Raw genomic sequence first — 10189 nt, 5'->3', positions numbered from 1 at the left:
CAAATATTGTGGGAATAAATAAACACACACAGATATAGAGACAAAAGCAATGAAAATCGTGCGTTATAGGGTATATATTTTTTCATGATAAAGTATTTAATAGATTTAATACGTATAATTTTAAAAACAAGAGGCCCAGGGGCCACAGCGCTCACCTGAGCACATCGGCTAGGGAAAAGCACATATCAGATCAGAACTGAAAGTTTACTGAGTTGGGGCGGGGGGCTTGAATTTTAACCCCACCCCCAACCCCCAGGGGTTCATGATTTGAACAAACTAGAATCTACACTACCTGAGGATGATTCCATATAAATATCACAAATCATTGCTTTGAAGTACTTGAAAAGAAGATTTTAAAAGGTATCCCTATATATCCCTATGTAAATATTGGGTCGGCCATTTTGTCCCCACCATAGTCCCTGGGGTCATGATTTGAACAATCTTGAATCTAAACTACCTGAGGATGATTCCACATGAGTTTCATCTTTCCTGGCCTAGTGGTTCTTGAGAAGAAGAATTTTAAGGATTTTTCCTATATATTCCTATGTAAAAATTGGGTCGGACATTTTGGTCCCACCCTAGCCCCGGGGGTCATGATTTGAACAAACTTGAATCTACACTATCTGAGGATGATTCCACATGAGTTTCATCTTTCCTGGCCCAGTGGTTCCTGAGAAGAAGATTTTAGAAGATTTTTCCTATATCTTACTATGTAAAAATTGGGTCGGCCATTTTGGCCCCACCCTAGCCCCAGGGGTCATGATTTGAACAAACTTGAATCTACACTACCTGAGGATGATTCCACATGAGTTTCATCTTTCCTGGCCCAGTGGTTCTTGAGAGGAGGATTTTTTAAAAATGCCATTAATTTTTCTCTAATTCATAATTATCTCCCCTTGGAAAAGGGCGTGGCCCTTCATTTGAACAAACTTGAATCCCCTTTACCCAAGGATACTTTGTAGCAAGTTTGGTTGAAATTGGCCCAGTGGTTCTTGAGAAGAAGATGAAAATGTGAAAAGTTTACGACGACGACGACAACGACAACAACGACGACAGACGACGGACAAATTTTGATCAGAAAAGCTCACTTGAGCCTTCGGCTCAGGTGAGCTAAAAATGAATAAATACCTATATCCCTTAAAATGCCCATATACATATCTTTGTTCATTTTTAAGGCCATTTGCTGCAAATTAAAATCTGGTCAAAATGACTGACAAAGCTGTGGAATGAATGGTAACAATATATGTATGTCTACACGTACCGTGTTAAAACCAGGTAACAATAATACCTAATTACTTGAATTTAAAAAAATGTATTTTTCAGAAACGTAGGACATACAAGTAGAGCATCACTATATAAAACTGCACTAGACTGATATCAAAAGCTAAAATAGAAATGTCTTGTTAAAAAAACACATTTATTTTGCTTCTGCGTAAGACTATAGGAATCTCATTCATTCAAATAAAAAATAATAAACTGTTTAAAATGAATGTTGAAAAGTCGTTCAATTTGCATTTATTTATTAAAAACTGGATAAAAATATTTAACATCCGTAGATAAAATAAGTTAAATATATATAGCTAATCCTCAAGCAAAGTAAGTCAATCATAAAATCTTGGTAGATATAAATGTTGAAACAAACTTGCCATAGAATATTTTAATAATATCGTATGGTGCTACTACGAAATGTATATTTTTCAAAAGACAAAATTCTATTTCTGATATTCTAATAATCATGATCATGCAGTCTACAAATGGATACAAAGAAAAGTAGAAGTTGAAGATTTACACAATATTTTTAACTATTAACCTATATAAGTTTGTAATTAATAGAAAACAATGTAGCGGTTTTATGTCATAATAAAACGCTACATAATGTAATTGCGAGCAATTTTAAAAAAAATCATTGAATTCCAAGGTGTTCTACTACATTAAGAACAAAAATAAACCTTCCAAGGCCTATGACTTTATTCAAGCTTTCAACTTTCACTTCTGTAATTCTTGTCACAAGAGCTTCTCCTTAGTAAAATTATTTTTATGACATTGACCTTGGCGTGTGACAGTGTGACTTACTTTTGAAAAACTTTGACCTTGGTTATATATTTAGAACGGTTTGTGCATGGTTTTTATTCTTCATATTGATATCATTTTTAACACATTTCTTAAGGTACCCCTGCCCTTGACTTTGAGTTTTATGTTCAGTTAAAAAACCGAGGCCTTAATGTTCCACCAAATCACACATATCTCGTTTATAATTTTTTCAATAAGATCTAATATAAGAGTGTGTTATTGATTTATGAATCATTAAACATGAGGGTTTTTTTAGTTAATTACTTTTTTCAGTAATTAGGGTAAACTATAGCTAATTACTTGTTTACTTTGTTAAATGAAATAAAATGTGTTCAAATAGTACTGTGTTTTATTTCTCTCTGCATTTTTTAAATTTTAAAAAATAATGGGTATTAGGTAAACAAATTATTGTTCTTGATGCCAAAGATATATGTAAGATTTATTAAATTAAGCATTGAATGAAGAAGCTTTTTAATCATTTATATATTTGTCTTAGTCATGTCTCCAGGGCGATTTCTCCTCACACCAACTGGCACCGATGAATTGACCTTGACATTCTCATCTGACATGAGCATTTCTCAAATTTGTAACTAACATATAACATTCACCACGTGCCCTATATAGAAATGTTGTTACACTCTTTTGATTCTTACCTAAGCCTTTGTAAAATATGTCATGAATAACTTGAGAAAAAAAAAACCCATAAGAATGTGATTTAAAAGAGGACAATTTGTCTTGGTTATTACATGGGTCATACCTCCAGTTGTTCTGATACTGTTGGAGATTGGTACAAATTAAGGTAATCAGTCTCGGGGCAGATAACCTTGGATTGAATCATCGATTACACCTTATAACGAAGTGGTTACAGGTGTGCTATAACAGGCCTGTAATCTCCTGTTGAAATTTCATAAATGTTTTACTGTCGGAAGTCATATATTTCCGTTTTTTTAAACAGAGTGTCATAAATAACAATAAAATTGCAGAAGTAATGATTTTTTTTAAAATTTGTTTTAAATTTCAATTTTGATTACCAAATGCAACAGGTTTACATCATAGATCATCTAAAATTCGTGTGCCTTATTACTTCTTGATTTAATTGAAGCTTATTATGAAGCATTTCAAAGTAAGGAATATTTATGCAAACAACCAAAAGACAGCGAGAGAAAAAAAAACTCAAAAATGACGGAAATACAACAACAAAATATAAAACATTTCATTGCCCTTAAAAAATTCCTTGATTTACATTATACGGAAACAAGACAAAAAGACATTGCAATTTAACGTACATAGTTTTCTTCATAAAAATGGTAATAGTGGAGACCTGTAATGTTAGAACAGTGGCCTTGATTATAGTTTAATAGGAATGACTGCCACTGAAATGGTTAAAAGTACATTCCTTTGCCCGGACAGGTATACACGCTGTGCCATTTGGTAGTAAATTGGTGTCGATGATTTATGAAATTGGCTTCTTACATATCTGAAAATCAGAATAATGACTTGCACAAAGACTGACCGAGTTTACACTTCAAAAGGTGTCTGCTGTTTCGTGCTTTTAACACAATTGCGCTTAATCAAATATAATGATGATATTTACACGCTTGGATTCTTGTTTGGTTGTAAAATGTAAGGCATTTGGAGAAAAAAAGTTCACAATATAGACTGTGTTTATGTTGACCTTGTGGTCAAATTAGTCTTGTCACTGTACCTAACTCTCGTTATCGTAAATATTGAGGAATTAAAACACTTTGCAATGAGGACAGTTTGCATCAAGAAAACAATGTTAATTTGATCTTTTTTTTAATTCTTGAAAAGACCTTCAGAAATTTTGTTATTTATTTAAATGAAGACAGATTGATCTCTTTTTTTCTAATTTGGAAGAGGAATTAAGTTTTTTTTTAAATGCATATCTTGGTTGAATTCTGTTTGCTATCTTCATATTTTTCATTGTTTTCATCCTGAACATATGCAATTTTCTTCATTAATTTATTTTTTTATAACTAAAATGAAGTAATGGGGAATTTTCTGAATACATTGCGATACAGGAACATCAAAATACATTCCTTTAAAACTGATAAAATAACCTTGAATAAATAACAAGTAACGTAGAATTACGATAACAATTGAACTCTCCAGACAAATATTAAAGAAATATCGTACATTAAAGGTGTTCTTTGATGACTTTTATATTTGTAGGGGGTGCCCACATAGTGTTAGACTGGCCATGTGTGGGGTTAAATCACCTGTCATTCAGATTACAGATTATCGATTTATATAGTATTTAATGTATTCTTGATAATTGCGTTGGTAAATTATTTTGATATCATAATAATTGTCCTTGATTATTTCAACAAGTATCACGCAATGTGTATCTCATTCATAAAGATTTTATCTTTCATCTTCATTAATCAACGCAGTTTGCTATTTATATATTTTACCAACGCTTTTTGAAAAAAATATTTTGAAATAAACCTTATTCAAGCAGCAAAAAAAGTTTTGACAGTAGAAACATAAATGTAACTTTTTTACATTATTAACTTTCAAACATTACAAGACACAACTTAGACTAAAATAGTTTCAAATAAAAGTAATGTAACCTGATAAAAACATGAAAGTTTTGGCGAAAACGAAACGCATTCAAGCTAAATATATACTATTAAACAAAAATCTTGGAGCAGAGCAAACATGGACCTCTAAGACATTAGAGGTTGGATCATGTGCCAAGGAGGAGTGAGCATCCCTTGCTGACCGGTCACACCCGCCGTGAACTCCTCATGATCTGGACGATATAAAGCGTCGACAGTTCAGTGTGTAAAGCTTATTGCGGATCTGATAGATTGACAGAGGATGTTTAATTTTTCATAGGCACGTGATCCCACTACAAGAATTCAAGGAGGTATTTTTTTGGCTCTGTGTGCCTTTATTTATTACTAGATCAACGAGATTGCTTACTTTTTGTTAACATCGCTTTTTACATATTTGTCTGCAATGGATGATACTTTTTTCTGATACTCTTGAACATTGTAGAAGATAAAGCTTTATAAGTACTCTGCAGGTGAAATCGATCAAAATGAAATAAAAGCATCAAAAGTCTGATAACAGGGGGAAATTATTGGACTCCCGGAAATTTCAGTGGAGAAGTCTGGTGACTAGAAGAAGAGAGCATCCCATGTTTACCAGTAACAGCCGCTGTGTGTTTAAAGTTTTGATATGGTACGCGAATAATCCGCTATTAAATTAATTATATACATGTTTATAGTCGTAACATCAAAACAATTCTTAAGAATGTGCCAGTATAAAAAAAAATACCGAGACCAAAGAATAAATGCAGAAAGATTTTGTTGAAATCTCTGTATTAACAACTTATTTGTCAATGGCTTGGTTTGGTTTAAAAATGGTTATATCTCTTGAATTAGAAAAAATAAGGCTTTATATCATTTCTACATTGCCTGTGAAAAAACCTTTCCGAATATACTTTGATTTTTGGCCCCTTTTGTGTGTTGACCTACTTTTCAAAAAATTTAACAAAACTTGTTTCCGACCTGCTCTAGTTTTTACCCCTTGACCTTCACCCTCATATTTGACATATTAAAAAAAAAAACAAATTACTTTGATAAACTACATGTATCGAAAACCAATGGCCTAATTTCCTCATTTCATTCCGTATTGCATTTCAATTTATGTCTATTTTTATAAAGATACTGTTCTTTTTAAAGAAATGGAGTTACTAAACATATTTTTAAACAAGTACATAGTATCACTATAAAATATCACTTCTGTTTCTAATAGAAGTTACCATAATAAAGAGCAGTAAACATAATCTATCAAATAATCATGATTTGATATCGAAAAAATATAGTCGGTATGTATAGCAAGGTTCGTAAAGAAAGATTTCTAAAATACAATCAAGTAAACAGAAATAACATAAAACGTGTCTTAGACGTAACCTTATAATTTCCTTTCGTATATATTATCGTGGGTGAATGTACATGTGTGCAACTTCATGTCGAAAGCTCTATGCTATTCCTCTGTTCTTCATTTTATCAAGGAGGTACGATTTAATCAGTTCTTAGCAGGCAATAAAGAAAATAAAATAGAAAGTAACCTTCAAGTCCAAAAACCTCAAAAAGTTAACATAAGATTTCATTTTCGCAGCATGAATTTACATGTTTTACGTGGGCTGTATTCCATTTTTAGTTTATTCAACAGAAGTGGGTCATTGATTAAGACTTGCACAGCTGGAAAGCAGGTATTTCATTGAATAAATTCAGGATTTGACCGGAGTTTCTCCTGAAGCGTCCATATTGCAATTTAAGGTTTGTCTAGATGCGTCACAGAGGTCAAACAATCTTCGACGTACGCACAATCTCAAATTAACAGTGGTTTCCTGGCGTCACTTAATACATTTGAGAATATGTTTAAACTTTTTTCTCATGTTATAATAATACGAAATTTGAATGCTGCCTTTATCTTGTCTAAAAATAGCAGTGAATTTTGGTGAATTGAGTCTGATACGATAATAATACTGGTTAGTGGGTTTTGACATGTTGGACATCAGTCAAAGGTCCATAGTTTGACTATCACTAGTAAAGCCATGAAATAACATTGTTTTAAATCTTAGAGGACTTTGTTTTCAAATTTAGAAAAAAAAATTGCAAGGTTGTATAATGCAATGCAATTGAAATCAACGTTAATTTAATTGAGGGATTTATTAATTCAAGTAGAGGAAGTTAATTCCCTTGTGATATACACAGACTAATTAAAAGGTTTGCAACACGGAAATTTGCAATGTCTTGTAAGGTACTCCACCGGATGTCTGTTAAAGTACTTAATGCTAATCAATAAATGTGCAACTTTTATGTTTACCCTATAGCACCTATTTACCTGTCCTGTTCCGGTTTTGTGGCTTACAATCATTCCGGAATTAAATGACTAAGAAGACACTGTCATTGATAAAACATTAATCTTGCGTATGCAACGGTGCGCTTAGGTTTCACATATTATTAACAGTTAAAGTGAGATATCATCAATGCTTGCTTACACACAAATTGAGGATTATAATTAAAACTCTGATTAGATAAATAATCTTTTCTTTAAAAAGTGTGGTAAGGTCCTGGGTCATTGTTAGCAGTCTTAGATAAGTTATCATACTTCAGTTAGCAATTTTGGAATTTAAATTTTCCGGAAACACCCGTGTCACGCCCAGCCCTTTGATTTTTTTTTACAATTCAGGAAACAGTTTCCGGGGCGTAAGATAAAATCAGTTTTGTCTTCTGAATAAGTTTTATGTGTATGTTAAAGGTAAAAGATCGAATTCAATCTGTTACTTATTCTTTGTACGACAGAAGTAACATTTTATGCATTATACCGATGAACGCATAAATGAGGAACCAAGGTCTCATTGATGGAAAACACAATACAAACGGATCTAATTTTATTTACGGTTATATGAATTTGTATAGATGTTTCGTCAACGAAATATTTAACACGTTTTTAATTATCAATGACGTCAAAGTCTTCAATACGTTTGTCTTGAAAATAACTTATTATATTCTTCCATATATAAAATTAAAGGGTATTGACTCTGATAACATCATTTTATTTTTGGTAATGCGATGAAAAGTTTTTTTTATATATATTTATATTAAGTAACCAATTAAATCCCATTTTACAAGAACTCATTGTAAAAAGTAATAATAATAAGCATCTTCACCCTGTTGATATTGCTTTTAAATCAACCTCCAAAAGGTGAAAAGAACACTCAAGTAAAAATACACAAACGTCCACGTGTTTGCAAAAACTAGTAAAATTATCTATGGATCAAGTAAAGGTTATACGTATACCTAAGTATATGTAACTGCATGCTGAATGAATAAAGAACGAAAAATAGAACTACTAGTACATGCAGTTTTAAACAGGATGTGCTTATGAAACACTGATACCCCCGTCTGACAACTTTTAACGGCGGTAGAAGTTTCTCAAATACAAATCAATCTCCAAGGTCAAATGGTGAAAAATGTTGATATCCAAAGAAATAACTTGTTCTCAATGAATATACATATGTACATGTGAAAAACGAAAGCCCAAAAAATAAATAGTAAATAAAGAACAAGGTTAATTTTTATCCTTGTAGGTAACAGTCCAAGATCAAAGCGTGAAATTAGAGCTACCCAGGGGAAGACCATGACATAAGCAATACACATGTGAAATATCGAAACACTAGCAGTGTTCCAAAGTTGCGGTCAAGAATAAAATTTTCAAAAGAAGATAAAATTCAAAAGTCAAGCTCAACAGGTCAAGATAATTGTTACCATAGGAAGGCCTAATCCTGGGAAATGCACCTCTGAAATATAAAATCCTTGTACTAGAAAGTTATGTTGAAAGTTACATGTAAAGATTAAAAAAGGTTAAAACTCAGAGTCAAGGGTCAATATTATTTAAAATCATGGTAAAGCCCGGTCACAATTAAGGTATCCGATCCATAATAGCCTCAGTTTCAATGAATTTGAATGCAAAACAGATATATATTGGTTGAATACTCAGTATATGTAGGCATAATCTTCATGTTTTAGTCTCAATATATAACAGCGGTATGTGTCCTAATTTTTGACATTGACCCGTCACTGAAGAGTTATTCCCCTTTGCTTTTAATTAATAAAATTTATTTTCTTTAAAAATCTATCTTGTGAAAAAATCTTTTTTAATTGTTTTTCTATTCTAAATAATAATATGCATTTTTCGACCAAAGCATTTTTTAATATATTTTTTTGTATATATAATATATACAATTTGGCAATTTCGATATTGTAGAATATCATTAAAAATTTTGAAATCCGTAGAAAATTAACTCCACATTTTTGCTGTTAAGTTTTATTATAATATTTTCTGCAGCTATATAATCTAAAAGTAAAGATTTACATGCATATATAAAACTATTTAGTGAATAATCGTTCCTGCATTCTGCACTTCAATCATAGTAGTATTCTTCTGTTAAGGTTATGTTTAAGAAATTATATAATTTAAACAATAAAAAAGGAGGAAAAAATTAATTAATAAGTTCTTTAAAATGATGGTATGTTCTTCCTTATTCGTTAAATCCATATACATATATTTCATTCATAAAACCGATTGCAAAACTTGGCAGGCCTCCAGATATGACAACTAAACCAGTAATACTATACATTCAGATATATTCATTTCCGTTTGGAAGAGATTCATCTTTTGACTAAGTGTTAAACCTAACTCTAATTTGTTCAAAAATTACTTTTTTTTTTCGTTTTAATAGTCAATCAATTTACATGTAATAAACAAGCGTGACAATAATCAAAGATTTCCTGATTAAATATTGTAGAAATGCCTTGAGTATTCTCAATTGTTTGACATTGTTTCGAGAAAAAAATAAAGCTTGAAGAATTGAATTTTAATTTTCTAATAAACCCAGCTTTGTGCTATTCATAACTTATATAACTATGTATTATCCCCATTGCATTGTTCTTCATTACATGTATTCGAAATAGCAAAACTGTAATCATCTCATTATATATGTAACTTTTGTTTCTTAAAAAAAGTTTTTAAGATAATTAATATTTAGAATCACCAAATTTATGTTTTTCAATCATGCACATTTTTTTTCCATCGCATGCACACAAAGACGATACTTACTTTCACTTTAAACATCTTTCCCTTGTTCATGCAACATATCTGAAATATGTCTAACTATAGGTTGGAATCTAAATCTAAAATATCAAATGATATACACAGAATACATTATCTTCGTCTGTGTTATCTACAATATTGCATTGAAGACAAATGTCGATACAAAATTATTCAGATAAACAAACTGATACAATATAATAAACCCCATGTAAACAATCTGTATGCGTGTGGGCGACGAGGGTGTTGCATACCACTGACCTTTTGAATATTGTTTGTTAAACTCAAATTTTTGCAATGTCAGATAATTTTTCAATGAATCATTTTTACATTTTCCACCATTCACTGCCCTTTCCAAAGACATCCATTTTAAATCAACAATAACTGGATCCCTCCTGCAAAAAGCATTTCAATTTAAATTCAATTCGTGTTCGTTTGCCCTTTAAGTGATAAATTTACTTCCCTGTAA

The sequence above is a fragment of the Saccostrea cucullata genome, unplaced genomic scaffold, assembly GCF_032062105.1.
Source record: "Saccostrea cucullata isolate Sc308-1 unplaced genomic scaffold, CSIRO_AGI_Scuc_v1 ctg1735, whole genome shotgun sequence".
Classification (NCBI taxonomy): domain Eukaryota; kingdom Metazoa; phylum Mollusca; class Bivalvia; order Ostreida; family Ostreidae; genus Saccostrea; species Saccostrea cuccullata.
Note: the sequence above shows the minus strand (reverse complement) of the source record.